This window comes from Cimex lectularius, unplaced genomic scaffold (genome assembly GCF_000648675.2).
Source record: "Cimex lectularius strain Harlan isolate CLEC.00 unplaced genomic scaffold, Clec_2.1 scaffold70, whole genome shotgun sequence".
NCBI lineage: Eukaryota > Metazoa > Arthropoda > Insecta > Hemiptera > Cimicidae > Cimex > Cimex lectularius.
In genome coordinates, this window is record NW_019392651.1 from 445,244 (window position 1) to 460,993 (window position 15,750).

At 34.0% G+C, this 15,750-nt stretch overlaps 1 long non-coding RNA gene across 1 annotated transcript in view; it reads right to left on the minus strand.

Annotated features, from left to right (window-relative positions):
- LOC112128457 overlaps positions 1–15,167 on the minus strand; it is a 50,902-nt gene extending 35,735 nt beyond the window's left edge. Inside the window, exons 1-2 of the long non-coding RNA XR_002911029.1 lie at positions 14,942–15,167; positions 9,640–9,792 (exon numbers count right to left, since the gene is read on the minus strand). This is a non-coding gene — a long non-coding RNA (uncharacterized LOC112128457). The remainder of the gene's footprint in view (positions 1–9,639; positions 9,793–14,941) is intronic.
- Positions 15,168–15,750: the final 583 nt, after the last annotated feature.

Consider the following 15,750-nt stretch of genomic DNA (forward strand, 5'->3'; position numbering starts at 1 on the left):
TTATTGTTACTGAATTGGTCTTTGCCTTTTTTGCACACATAATGCACAATTTTTATGTAATGCAATGTTATAGTTGATTATTAAATTCACTGATTTCGTGGCCCGCTTGACCAATTAATATATTACAATTAATTAAGGTTTTTTAGTTGAGCTAAAAAAGTCAATGGCACGAGCGGGATTCGAATCCACGATCTTCGGCTAGATACGCCGCTGCTCTACCACTTGAGCTATCGTGACCTCGATCCACTCGGACACTAACTTCCCATCTCAACCTCACCTTTGAATTTTCCCTCCTTTTTGCCATTTTTCAAATGTCGTGTAATCGGATTGGATTCTCGACGACAAATGCATTCTAGCCGAAGATCGTGGGTTCGAATCCCGCTCGTGCCATTGACTTTTTTATCTCAACTAAAAACCTTAATTAATTGTAATAGTTGTTTATGTTGAATAAATTCAGATAATAACTAAGGCTAGTAATGTTTAGAAAACAATAAATGTAAAAATCGATAAGCTTTGTTAACAAGTGTAAACTTCGATTCCGAAATAGTTTTAATTAATGCCCTTTAAATTGTAGAACAAATAATTTCAAAATATGTTGTGGTTTTCGTTTCGGATATTTTATTTGAAGTACAAATAAAAATAAATTCTTTGCAGATTGGACTGACCTACGTTCTCTGTGTACAATTTTTTACTATGACTTTTCAGTGCTTTTCATTAGAGTTCATTTGGACGGATAAACATAGCCCGCCAGCATTAAACAAATAAATGTTGAGCAGTTTCCATTGAATTTTCCAATAACTCGTTCGAAGGCGAAATTCACTTTTAGTCTAATATTTTAACAAGCAAATATGAAAATAATTAACACATATTTTACTTATTTATTTATTGGAATTCTTTCGGAACTTTATCACTATCAAGAGCTAAATTCTTTCTGTGAAAACATCACAAACCTTTGTACGGTTGATTGAGTTACAGACAGATGTACATTTTAATGTTTAATTATTTTTTTAAAATTGAACATTAAATGTTAAAATGTTTAATTGCATAAAATTGATGTTTAAGTGACTCCGCTGAAAAAAACCTATATAAACAGAGTAAATTAAGTTTACTTGTAAGCAATAAACAAATAAATTCTTTCATACATGATCTAGTAAATTTAATATCAATATTACCAACATATTATCAATTTCTTTTGAAATTTAGTACTAGGATTCGATAGCTACAGGAGTATTCTAGTATAACTATGTATATACTCTGGAATTATAATATTTTATTAATATTTTACTTTGTTTCAATTTTTTTAATAATTTTCAATTAATTAAGGTTTTTAGTTGAGACACTACCGCTCGTGTCACTGACTTTTTTATCTCAACTAAAAACCTGAATTAATTGAAAGATATTAATTGGTCAAGCGGACCACGAAAACTAGTGAATTTTTTAATAATAATAATTTATTTGTATCCTGTACATAAAAATACATATTATAAATATTTAGGTGTCCGTTATGTAAGGATAGAAGAACGGTCGAGGAATGTCGAGTACTCTGGGGTGAGTGTGTGACGTCTGGAGAGTAAAAGTAAGTTATTAGCGAGATTGGAGGGGGTTCAACCCCGCCCCGAGGAATATCAAGTACTCTGGGGTGAGTGTATGACGTCTGGAGAGTAAAAGTAAGTTATTAGCGAGATTGGAGGGGGTTCAACCCCGCCCCGAGGAATATCAAGTACTCTGGGGTGAGTGTATGACGTCTGGAGAGTAAAAGTAATTTATTAGCGAGAAAAGAAGGGGTTGCTTATAACCCGCCCCGAGGAATATCGAGTACTCTGGGGGAATGAATATGACCAGACATCTATGTTTGTGGTGATGTATATATATATATATATATTGTATGTCTTTTTTTATTCTGTATTTGACAACCTGAGGTACAAACGAGAGACTAGCATTCTAGAATATCAACGTAACACATATCTGAAATCAGAGAGTCAGTAACCAGATCGAGACGCTCAAATGGCTGCAGTTTAAAATAAAATATGCGCGAAAGAAAAGAAAAAGATGGAAAACACGCAGAGGGCCGGCGAAGACCACAGCTGTTTGTCGGCCCATAAACTTCCCACTTATATATATAAATATTTGCTCATATGTTTTTTTTCTCCCGGTCACAACTATGATACTACGGCCTGCACTGCACCTGTAGGTCGTAGAATAAGAGAAACCAGACAACCCTGGAACTCAACGCGATGATGATTCAGGCAATCTCCTTTGAAGCGACGTGGCTGGTTCATGGATGGAAAGTGTAGATGTGGCTTGGGCGATAGGATTAGAATGGATCGAAAGATTGGTGTGGAACTTTTAGAAGCAGGATCGGATCAGTTCGTTGAAAAAAAATGTTTGAGATAGCTATGGATAATGAAGTTAATCACGTACTAAAAAGCTTTTGTAATTTGTCTCAGGAATTTTGATTGGAAGGATTAGATTCGTTGGATATTGAATGGATTGAGGGGACACCACATTCCCTCTCCGTATTTCCAGCGTAGTCGCAGTAATGTATTGAACAGTTTATTGATTCATGTTGGCCTGCACTGAGTCACTTATTGGGTACATCGTCATTCTCGTGTTTATTGAACTATTAAAAACGCGATTTGGCATTGCACCACCTTCATTAAGGAACTCCTCAACAAACCCGCGAGTGATGACGCAATAAGTGACACAATGCCAGCTCAGCATGGGATCGATTAACATGCCAACAACCAGCGTCAGAATTAGTCGAGTTTTGACATTCATAACCGATTAAAATCCTTCGCAGTTATTCAAGTCTTCCATTAAATTGTAATCACTCAGTCTTACACTAATCCTTACACGTTTTTAATTATAAATATTAAAATCATTACAATCTGGATTCACTGTTTTCAATACTTCGTCTAAAACCTTACGATTTCATTAATTCTTGCCAAAATACTGATCATTTACCATAAAACCACAAATTAGGAATAGTAGTCATAGCATGAAAAATTAAAAAATAAGATAATGTACAATATATTTCATAATTCACTAATTTCGTGGTCCGCTTGACCAATTTTAGTTGATATAAAAGAGTTCGAATCCCGCTCGTGCCATTGACTTTTTTATCTCAACTAAAAACCTTAATTAATTGTAATATTTCATAATATATAATTACGCCTTAATAATCGAAAGGATTATATTTGTAATAAATTAAAATGTATTTTTAATCATTTCAAGTTTTTTTATGTTGAATATTCAAGATCAAAGCCTACATCATAATTTAAAAGTCCAAAGATCAAATGTTTGAAGGGTTACCCCGCAAAAAAAATTAAAGGCACCCTTAACTACGCTTCGATTTTCAACAGTATATGTTTCACATCTTATAAACTTTTTTATATATAATAATTTACCTTTAAAAAAAATATCCACTTACCCTTACAGGTCACATCTTGCGAAGGGAAATCTAGCGTTTTAAGTTGAAACATCTTAACTAAGTTGATAATTATTGGAATAATAATAATTATTATTATATAATTCTATCTATAATTTTTGTTATAAATTCAAATTTTTATACACGATTTTCAGAATGAAAAATTTGTGTCACACGAGGATTCAAACTCACTTATCTCGGATTCTTATGCAATGCACTTACAACATGTTACCTAACAATGAACGTAAAATAAAATCGGGAGACCGTTTTCAATTAGAGTATTGTTGGCACTGCGTGTCACTAATGTAAAAATTACATAAAACCACTAGGACTTTCCTTTACTTGTCCCGCTTCTAGGCCCTTTAAGAGCTTTGCAGGTGAAATTACATAAAACCATCCCTCTGCATACCGCCCCTGGACGGTGTCGATCCCAAAATTTTGTCTCCCCTCTAAGTCCTACAATAAAAATAATACTCCTCCCCAAATCTATAAGAAAAAATCCTACATATTCAAAGCCATGCAAACACTCTTCGAATATATTTTTTTACTGATGGATCGAAAAGCGCATATGGAATTGGAGCAGCTATTGTTTGCAGCGGACGAACATATGGTTTCAAACTGCCCCCACTATGTAGTCATTTCATAGCAGTTACTAGCAGTAATTTTCATTGTTATTTTTATTTTATTTTTGTAAGTATGTACACTTTATGAGAAGAACGGATCTAATTTTTTTTACCAACTAATAAAGGTTTTCATTAAAAATATAACACGTACGGTGTACTTGAGTTGCTGCTCTCCTTGGTTCGATATCTGGTTTTTCAATCACACTACGAAAAGTTCTAAAAAATATAAAAATGAGTGAGCCCTTGGAAGACATATAAAATAAGGCAACATCGGTGAAATCCCATGTTTTTTTAGACATATTCAATTGTGGCTTGCAAATTTTTAGAAATATTCAAATACTAAATAAGAAAAGCTTTGATCTTCCGAAAATTTTCATCAAAATTGAATTGTTTGTGCATGTATTTGAATATTTCTAAAAATTGCCAAGCCACAATTGAATATGTCTAAAAAAACGTGGGTTTTAGCATTTGTTATTCTTTGAGCGGAAACTGTGTATTCAGAAAGGCAAATTTTTCAACGGAAATGTGGATATCTTGTCGAAAATTTAATGTAGTTTGCTAAATAAATATCAAATTTTGTTTTCATGGCACTAAAGTTGAGAAATTTTTGCGTTTAAAAAATTCTGATTTCAGACTAAAATCACAAAAATGTTAATATCTCGTTCTGGTGGTACTGAACTACGTTTCATTTAGTGAATCTACGATGGCATTATTGAGATTTAACTCTGTAACACCCTGTATAGACAGACATTTCACCAAATGGAGCACATACCAACAAATGCTGTATCGGTGAGAAACGATTTACAATTTTGTAACAAAGGGTCTAAATTTGAAAAAAAAAACATATTGTACGATTTTTATACTTTCTTTTTTATTATTACATAGTAACTGTCAGAACATACAATAACAACTAAAAATGTCTTAATTTTATTAGTATTGGCATAAAACTGACTTAATTCTACGGATTGATTCACTTTTTAACTTAATCTAGATAAATTGTATGTACACTTTCAATTAAGATTTTTAGTCGAGATCAAAAAGTCAGTGTCACGAGCGGGATTCGAACCCACGACCTTCGGCTAGATACGCCGCTGCTCTACCACTTGATCTATCGTGACCTCGATCCACTTGATCAACTACCACTTTATCTCAACTAAAAATCTTAATTAATTGAAAGATATTAATTGGTCAAGCGGACCACGAAAACTAGTGAATTTAATAAGTTAAAATGACTTAACTTCCCATCTCAACCCAACCTTTCGAATTTTCCCTCCTTTTTGCCATTTTTCAAATGTCGTGTAATCTATTTGATTCTCGGTAACAAATAGATTACACGACATTTGAAAAATGGCAAAAAGGAGGGAAAATTCAAAAGGTGGGGTTGAGATGGTAAGTTAGTGTCCGAGTGGATCGAGGTCACGATAGCTCAAGTGGTAGAGTAGCGGCGTGTCTAGCCGAAGGTTGTGGGTTCGAATCCCGCTCCTGACACTGACTTTTTTAACTCAACTAAAAACCTTATTTCATTGAAAGATATTAACTGGTTAAGCGGACCACGAAAACGAGTGAATGTATATACACTGCTAGTCCGTCATTCGCCAGACCCCATGACGACATCTCATGAGTTAATTTATAGTAAATATTTCAGTTTAGATTTTTATTAGTTCATAATTAATTGAGATTTTAAAGAAGTGTTGGTTTTTACTTTTTTACTTTTCAAACTTGTCATTTTGGCAGTTTAATCTTTGCTAGGTTCATTTTGACTTATTGGACAAAAAAAAATGAAACCTAGGTATGAGGAATTTTAATAATTTCGAAAGTTTATGACATTAAATGAATTGCATATTGCGTTTTTATATATTAAATGAATGGGCGGCAACTGTCTAACAAAATGCCATTTCAATTCTCATTTCATCTCAGTTTTCCTCTCAGTAAATAGACGGTAAATTTCTGTCATTTAAGGTGTATATTTAATGCAAGAATTGGTTCAAAATTAATTACAAACGAATTTTGTCCGATAACGATGAAAACATGTTCTGCAGAAAATTCGGGAAAGGTTCAATCGCTAAAAATATGCTCCTTGTCATCAATTTTCATAAAGTCATGATGATAAATGGATAAGTATATAATTTAATGTTGTTGTTTAGACGGTAAAGCCAAGGTGAGAGGGCGGGTTCCTCGAGAATAGCCTAGTTTAATATGGGCCCTACATAGCCTCTCTCATCCGTTTTCTTGCCACGTGAGATATGGTTTTAAAAAGAAGGCATTCTGCTCAGACGCCTCCGAGACGTCGGCCGGTTTTTTTGTACACGGGGGTGGGGTTTAGGGGGCAAGATCCAATTTCCTGTTAGCCCCCGCGCCTCATTTCCCAGCGATAATAGCCCGAAGGGTGGCAAGCCTCGGAAAAAGGAAAATCAAATTTTCCCGGACATAATCTCGAGAGGCCTGTGACTTAGTGAGGCTCTAATCCAGACATAAACTACCCCTTCACGGTCTTTATTCCTAATACCCGGGCCCTCCCTTAAATTAGAGCCCTCACGGCCATATGGATGTAAGGGACAACCGACCTCCACCCTAGACAAATTAAAGCCCCGACCAAATCCACGACGACCCCGGTTTTATGACGATAAATTCGAGCAAAGCGCGGCTTAATTCCATCCAATTAAGTTTTCGCATTGACTAACTGTAAAATTTCTTTGCAGGAATTTTAAATCAAAGTTAATGAGAAAGGAAAAATTAAAAACAAATTTAAAAAAGACAGGAGATTTTAATTTTATTTTCGGAAATGTTTGCACAAATTAAATGCCAAAAAAATTCCCTTCGATTGAACATTTTCATTAAAAATGTAGGATAAAACGAACACAGAATTGTTATTGTGAAACTTATAATTGAACTTTGGTGTATTCTTCTTAAAATCCCTGTTATTGGGAAAATATTTTTGATATTCTTGGAAAAAGCCATCACCTTGTTTGGCAAATAAAGTTAAAGAAAAAGATTTAAATAAAATTTTAAAATGCTATCAGCAAATTTAGTGCATTATTCAATACATTAGAAACAATTAATCAGACTTGTAAAGTCAATCCTTGTTAAAAATATACTCTTACTAATTTGATAATAACTGAATTTTTTTAAGCCTTCAAAACATATATTTATACAAATGGAATTGAGGAAAATCGAAGGGGAGAGAGAGAGAGAGGAGAGAGAGAGAGAAAGAGAGAGAGGAAGAGGAGAGAGAGAGTGAGAGGAGAGAGAGAGTGAGAGGAGAGAGAAGAGAGAGAGAGAGAGAGAGAGAGAGGAGAGAGAGAGAGAGGAGAGAGAGAGAAGAGAGAGTGAAAGAGAAGCGGATATTTCGGAAGCCGATCATTCGTCAGTTTTAGCATTTCGTACAAATCCTGTCAATGAGGCGATAAAAAAAGGTATCCAGGATGTAAGGAGGTATCTAATCCAAAGTCGGAATCTTCTCCTCCAAACCTCGCTCACTCCATAAAAATCTCAAATGTGTAGCCCACTCGTATACATTTTGCAACCAAGAGCTGTTGCATTGAAAATCCAAATTCTTCTTGACACCAGTTAGTGGCCATAAAGGATAGTAGTTGACTGACTCAGATGGTGTCGAGTCTGTTTCACTTCAAGGTTTAAAATTCTAAACTCCACATTTTGCCAACGTCTACGTGGGGATTTTTTCCCCATGGCAGCTACCTACTAGCCTCTGGCTTTCACTATTTTGAGCTTTCTTTTTGAGGGGATTCCCTAGCGCCCGTGGAAGCCAAAATATGTGTTGCTTCGACTTTTACATATCGTTTTTCATTCTAATCGTTCAACAAAGTTAATAACATAATCTTGACACAATTAATTAATAATTAATTACACAAATAATTAGTTATACAAATCACAATTTTCTCACGATGTTTTTACATAACCAAACAATTATTGAACCCTGTGTGAGTTTACCAAAAGTTTGTGAAAGTTGAATATAAATTCAGTAACGATGAACTAGAAAAAACATAATGTACTTCTGTGCCCAAAACACCATGTTGTTTAATTTCCTATTAAGGTTTTAAAGTAAGATATCCAATTATTGTTGTAATTATTGTTTTGTCATGTTTTAATTGTTTGTTTATATGATAATAAAACAGGCCCTGAAGATGACAGTATAAAACTGTCGAAAGCTCGGCGAAAACCGTAAGGAAGTTTTCTGTTTTGTCCTCTTCCGAAGATCCTCTGAAAAGACTTCTCATAAATTCAGTAGTAATTAATATCTTTCCTCAATTAATTAAGGTTTTTAGTTGAGATAAAAAAGTCACTGTCACGAGCAGGATTCGAACCCACGACCTTCGGCTAGATACGCCGCTACTCTACCACTTGAGCTATCGTGACCTCGATCCACTCGGACACTAACTTCCCATCTCAACCCCACCTTTGGAATTTTCCCTCCTTTTTGCCATTTTTCATTAAAGTCATTTTCTATTTGATTTTATCGTCATATAAACTTGCACTCGGCTGAACATTGAATTTACAAGTGGAATCTTGTTTGTGGAAGAATTTAAGCCAAGCCATACTCGGCTCTTTTTTTCTTAAACCTCGTCAGGCGCCCTGTAACTGTTGACCAGCTCTCGAAAACCTTTTTTACTGTACGATATACTTCATTTTAACTTATTAAGTTCACTAGTTTTGGTGGCAAAAAGGATTCTAAAAGGTGGGGTTGAGATGGGAAGTTGGTGTCCGAGTGGATCGAAGTCACGATAGCTCAAGTGGTAGAGCAGCGGCGTATCTAGCCGAAGGTCGTGGCTTCGAATCCACTTGACTTTTTTTCTGAACTAAAAACCTTAATTAATTGTTGAATATAAAACTAAGTTACGATTACAATAAAAATTCATACAATCAAATTTCATTTTTCTGGTTAACAAATCTTTTATAGTTATTTTTATTCTTACTGAAATATTTTCTTCTTAACAAATAGTCTTCTCACGACAGACATTTAATCAAATTTAATTTTGGGTGACCGATGAACATTAAAACCCAAGAAATATAAAAATCAATAACCGAAAAAGAAGAGTAAAAAATTTTAAAACTTTCCGTTTTTTGATAGTCAGTAATAAGTTGTAAAGACTTTTTAATAAATAACATTGCAACCGTCTTCAATCTGAGCGCAATTGTGATGTCGGTTTTTCGTTTAATATGGTCAGAATGCTCAACATGCTATAAGAAAGGCGGACTGAGATAAGCGGAAAAGCGGATGGAACTGCCAACTTGTTTCCTTTTCACTTTTAATTTTAAATTCTTACATGACGTTTTCCTAATTTTCAAGATTTTAACCTATCGTGACAAAACATTTTTCGTTTATGAACTTCGTTATTTATTTCAGTGAGTGCCTGGAAGGGTTTCAAGACTTGTTGTTGACTTGCATGTTCCCTTTTAGCCCGTTGGAATCCTCTTAGAACTTATTATCTAATTATTTCTGGTTTGTGAATTAGCCGGCATTACAAATTATCTGAAAGGACTTTCTTATTAAGAAGAAATACTTAAACGTTACATTTTAGACCACAAGATTTTACATTTTAAACTGGTTGTAGATTGTATTTACATACTTACATTTTAAAAAAATTTAATACTGGTTAGAGGCATCTGGGCATATTTTAAACAGCGAAAGGCGAGCTCACAGACCAGCCAATGACATTAGCGAAATAGCGAAACGTGGCAGACCGGAAAAGCGCAATACACTACCAACCTCAAGAAGAAATCTCCCTGTAAAAGACAGTTTCAATTACAAAGTACAGTTTTTGAGCACATATTACATAAATATTGGAGGCTGTAGAAATAACGCATTTGTGCTATTAAGCTCTACTACTCCAGCCCATTATAATGAGATAAACAGAAAGAAAGTTTGGGCGGAAATATTTAAACGATATTACCACAAAGGGAATAAATTGGTGCCGTCTGAAACACTAAACCAGCACAGTCATTTCTCACAAATCCTGACGAAGAACAAGTTAATCAAACGTCAGTTATACCGAATCGAGTTTCCGAAGAGCCAGTTTAACAAACAGATAAATTATTGAGCTGGGGAAAAGTCTAGTGAAATTTCACAATACTTTTATCCTCAAAATTTAACATGCGGGAAAAGTTATGAGCTGGAAATCTGTGTATCTTGGCAGGCTTGGGCAAGACCAGGAGATAGTTTTGTCTTAACCCATTTGTAATCATCAAATATGTTTAAACCCATAATTAATATGGGTAAATAACATTTAAACAATAAATTGATAAAATTGATCTTGAGATCTCTTTATTTTGAAATAAAATACTAAAAAATGCATGTTTACAGATGTTCAAAATGCCTTCCGTGCTGCCTAATGCGCGCTCTGGTTCGTTTTTTCATTTGTCTAACGGTAACTTTTGTAGTTAATTTGGTCTTGCAAAATCGGGCTCCCTCTTCAATCTTTGTCTGTAATTCATCTACAGTATTTACGGGCGTTTTGTACACAATTTCCTTCAGGTAATATAACATTGCCCGGTGGTTTAACACCAATCTATTTCTCTTTTTGTAGTTTCAAGGTTCTGTTACACTGCTGGAGTTCGAAACAAGTTCTCCTCTCCTAGTTTACCCCAACCCGGCGAACGATGAAAATAAATAATAAAATAAAAACTAAATGAAAAGTCCTCTTCTGTATACGTTAATTTTACACAATTGAACAAACCAGGTTGATTTTACCAATGAAGGGTTGACGTTTTTTACACTTTGAGTACACCGTAAGAAAGTTTATTAAATGAAGAAAGTCTTATGATGTTTGGCACCCCTACAAATATGTTGAAAAAGTTATTATTGGATATTTATCAAAACTCACTATTCGTGGTCCGCTTGACCATTTAATTAAGGTTTTTAGTTGAGATAAAAAAGTCAGTGTCACGAGCGGGATTCGAACCCACAATCTTTGGCTAGATACGCCGCCGCTCTACCACTTGAGCTATCGTGACCTCGATCCACTCGGACACTAACTTACCATCTCAACCCCACCTTTTGAGTTTTCCCTCCTTTTTGCCATTTTTCAAATGTCGTGTAATTTATTTGATTCATTAGCATTAGTGAAGATATACTTCATTTTAACAAGAGAAAAAACCATAATTTATCAAAACTTTCTCTTTTTTAAAATTTGTACTTTTGGGTTAAATTAATAAGCATACATCGGCGATTGACAAGATTAAAAATATCACCCTCTTGTGGGATTTAATGCAGAATTAAAAAATAGGATTAACATTGGAACAGGTGCTCTACATCCTGAAAACAGGTCGGGATTTTTGGAAGAAAACACGTAAAAATCCATAACTTCCGACCGGATTGAGATAGATCAGTTCGGTTGGTTGGATCTTACTCTATTTAGGATGTACTATAACCCAATTTTTGTTTTCAGATCATAATAGCTATTAAAAACAGGGCAATTTTCTTATATCAGATCACATAGAAAGCGTCGCAAGGAACCTTAAATTAGATCCATTTTTTCAGAACCAGTTCGTACAGTTTATTACTGCAATTGGAAATAGTAATGTATGTATTAGTACAATCGATGGTATATTGATAATAGTTCATTAAAATTAGTCAGAAACTCGTGCGAACTCTACCGCCAATTTGAAATAAAACAACAAATTCTTTGTCTCTGTAGGTTTATTATACTTAATACTAAACAAATTACTAAATAACTCTTGTGGTCTGCGAGCTGTAAACCTTATCATGTTGGTCTGCCTATCTTCGCTGATTTTTGTTGGTTCAGACGCGTTTCGGCATATCGCCATTCTGTGTTTGGGTGTAATTTTTTAAATAATTTTTCAATATTATCTTTTAGAAATGTGTGGTATTAGTGACCGTTTGTCGATGATTATTCAGAAATCGTGAGATGCGGTCTGGTGTGATGTAGGTTTCAGAAAAACATTTTCTTTATCGTACCAACGTTTCAATCTTTATTGAGATCATCATTTATAAATCTCAGGTCCAGATGATTATCTCAATAAAGATCGAACGTTGGCACGATAAAGAAAACGTTTTTCTGAAATCTACATCACACCAGACCGCATCTCACGATTTGTGAATAATCAATATTCTCTTTCTTATTTATCATCAAAACTCTAATTTTCCAGTCAAAATCAGACGAAATAGGTTAATGTACTGTATATAATGTAAAAATGTAATTTAATTTGTACCTGAAATTTGTCAGCGCTTTTATAAATTAATACTTTTACATATGAATAAATTAAAGTCATAAAATAATATGACATATTTTAACCTTATAAATAAGAAAATGCCTATTGCATATTTCACTGTTTTACAGAAAACTTTTTAATTTCTCAGGCTTTTTAAAAAAAGGCAATTAGGATAAATGAAAATATTTCTACTTTCGTAATTATTATCTGTTATATGTCTTTCATTTTCTTCGGTGGTTTATCTACAAATAATGTGGAAATGTAATTTATTTAATAATTAAATTACCTATGAAACGTCTGATACCTCTGCTTAAAGAGAAAAAATTGTTAATTCACTACTTTCGTGGTCCGCTTGACCAATTAATACGTGACAATTAATTAAGGTTTTTAGTTGAGATGAAAAAAAGTTAATGGCACGAGAGGGACTCGAACCCACGACCTTCGGCTATATACGCAGCTACTCTACCACCTGAGCTATCGTGACCTCGATCCACTCGGACACCAACTCCTCATCTCAACCCAAGCCGAAGGTCGTGGGTTCGAATCCCTCTCGTGCCATTAACTTTTTTTCATCTCAACTAAAAACCTTAATTAATTGTCAAGAAAAAATTGTGTTCGACTGTTTTGATTCGTATTATTTTTCGAATTATAACAATTAAGTCCACAAGTATTAGACATTTCGTTAAGTTTGGCAATTTCGCTTAGCCTTGTCGTGTTCAAACATTGACCCATTCCTTGAAAATCAACCGTAGTTGTATATAATTATAGTTAATGAAGCATTTGGAAACTGCAGAACACATTTTGTGTTTCTGTGAGGGTCTATGTAGGTGCAGGTTCTTACAACAAGGACAATAAAAACCACAAGCAAGATCCTACAGCATGAGCCGCTGGCAAGGCTTTGGAGGTTGATTAACCTGAAGCGGGCCAGTGAGTTTTTAAAACAGGGCAGAAGGCCTTGAGGCCGCCTCTTTTATCCCTATCCCACAATCCCTAACATTTGAAAGTCATAAAACCATTTTATCCTACCGTTTGATTCAAATTACAAAAATTATGCCAAAGATACTTCTTCGTCATCAAAACTCTTATAGGCGTGAAGGCCTTCGTAAACAATTATGTTGTGAGCGCAGCCGTCGCATTCAGCAGTTGCATCATCGGGTTAAATTTATACTGATTCGTGACCACAATCAACCGCCGTTTTGTGGTCACGTTGTGGTATTAAAGAGGGCCGCCTTGTGCTTAGCAATTGCATTTTCATACCACTACCGAATAATTAAATAATAATTTAAAGTAAAATTTAGTATAAATTCTAATATAAAGATATCATTAAAAGTCAGTTATCTTGTAATATTCCTGGGTTTATGATTGATAATTTTCCTAAATTTTAATTTTTTTCTGCTTAGAAAAGAATGGATTATTATCCACGTTTTAATGTAAAACCTGCAATATGTGTGAAAGAGAGAATGTGTCGATATTCTATTTTTGAACAAATTATTTTAAAAAATTATGAGAGAAAAAATTAATTATAAATATTCGCCTAAAGCACTTATGGATAGTACGATTATGAACGTTGGGTCGTTAAAAAAATAATACCAGATTGGTCACTATAAGATATTATAAGATGTTTGAAACCGCTAACCCATGTTTGCTTTCGTATTGTTAACGTATAATTTGTTGATTTTATTCGTAAATACGTTTACCGCAGCTTTATCATGTTACGAGTAGAATTTATTATTGAAAAATACTCATGGAGGGCAATACAAAAAACAGACATGTGTGTCGACGATTCATTCAGCATCAAAGGTCGTTTGTCACATTGAATCAAACATAAACCTTCGGTAGTAATCTAATAACACATTTTCAATAACTAAAAAAAAAAAAAAATCAAAATGTCATCTATTTCACGAGATTCAAATTATGTACTTTTTTATTATGACATCGTGATGAATATTCTCAATGTTATGTAGCCAATGCTGTGGGGACATACACCATTTTGAAAAACAACGCAACTTTGATTTCGGCAAAATACAAATACACCGAAAAAAATACAAACGCAACGTTCTCGAAATGGTTTTCATTAACATAGACATACTCAGAATTAATTACAGAACAGATACATGCAAACTCAACCGTAACTACACCCATATCAAAAAGCAAATAAACTAATAAACTTAACTTTTATTTCCTTTGTTATCGTCCTTAACTTTTTTCTTAACTTCTTTTCCAATATTGAATAACACCGAATCCGAAATCCAATCCAGAAAATCCCTGTTATCGACTTCCTGTGAGTTAAATAAAATCGCCTATGATCAAAGAAAATTTCTGAGATTTACTGAGTACGCCACCCTGTCACAATCGTATAAAAATAGCAAAATATAAATTCATTTCACAATTGCTCATAACACGAATATGGCATCACAAGAATAGCACCACACTTTGTGAGTATGAAATATGTGGTTCACAGTTTATATTTACATCGGTATTGTATTTTTCCAATTAGCATATGTTATAATTCACCCAGTCCCTGAAGATGACCCGAATAAAGGTCGAAACGTCGGCAAATACCTGACCTACCTCACAAATCCCACAAGAAATAATTAGGCAGGGTGCCGAATTAAAAATAATAGGGATAAAAAAATAAAAAATTGAATGAAAATAAAATAAAGTAAAAATAAATAAGGAACTGTACTAAAGAAAGGGAACTTACCCTTCTTGCTTCGGGTAGGCGGGCGTCGAGGTGAAGCGGGATTTTGGGCCCGAATCACACTTCTCCCTTCCTTGCTTGGCCGTGGGATGCCGAGGAGGGTAGTTTTGGAAAGAATGAGAGAAAGATCATTTTTGAAGAGTGGAGAAAGAGGTAGGCATAGAAACGTGAGAATAGCTCGCATGGAGTACATAAGAGTAACAGCCACCAGAGACCGAAGTAATAATGAATTCATCCTGTCCGGGCTGAAGGAACAACAAACACATGAGGAAAAAAGTTCAAAGTTCAGATAAAACGCTTAACGTCCCGAAAGATGCTCCCAGCGACATCTCGGAATGTTATCAAACAACAACCTGTCACCAAAAAAACACATTTATCTGTGAAGTGAAGTGGGAGAGTAATGTTATGAGAACGTGTATTTGCTTATAAATATATCTATTCATCAAGTTATATATTGTAACCAAAAATTGCAGATTGTAATAAAATATTGGACAAAAATAATAGAATAAAAACAAATTATCATTATTCTAGAAAAAATAAATGTAGATACATTATCGTTTAATTATGTCAGTTATATTTTGAATTTCACATGCAGCTTTCATCAGCCTCAAAAAAATTCACGTAAATTGTAAAGTGGGTTTGTTTGTAGCCATTTACCAATTATTTTTTTATATTGATTTGCAGGTAGTATGGTAAGCTTACTAGCAATTTATTAACATATTGACGTATTTATTATTTATTATTATTATCATTAACGTATTTATTTATTATTATTATTATTTATTTATTATTCTTTTATTACTATTAATGTA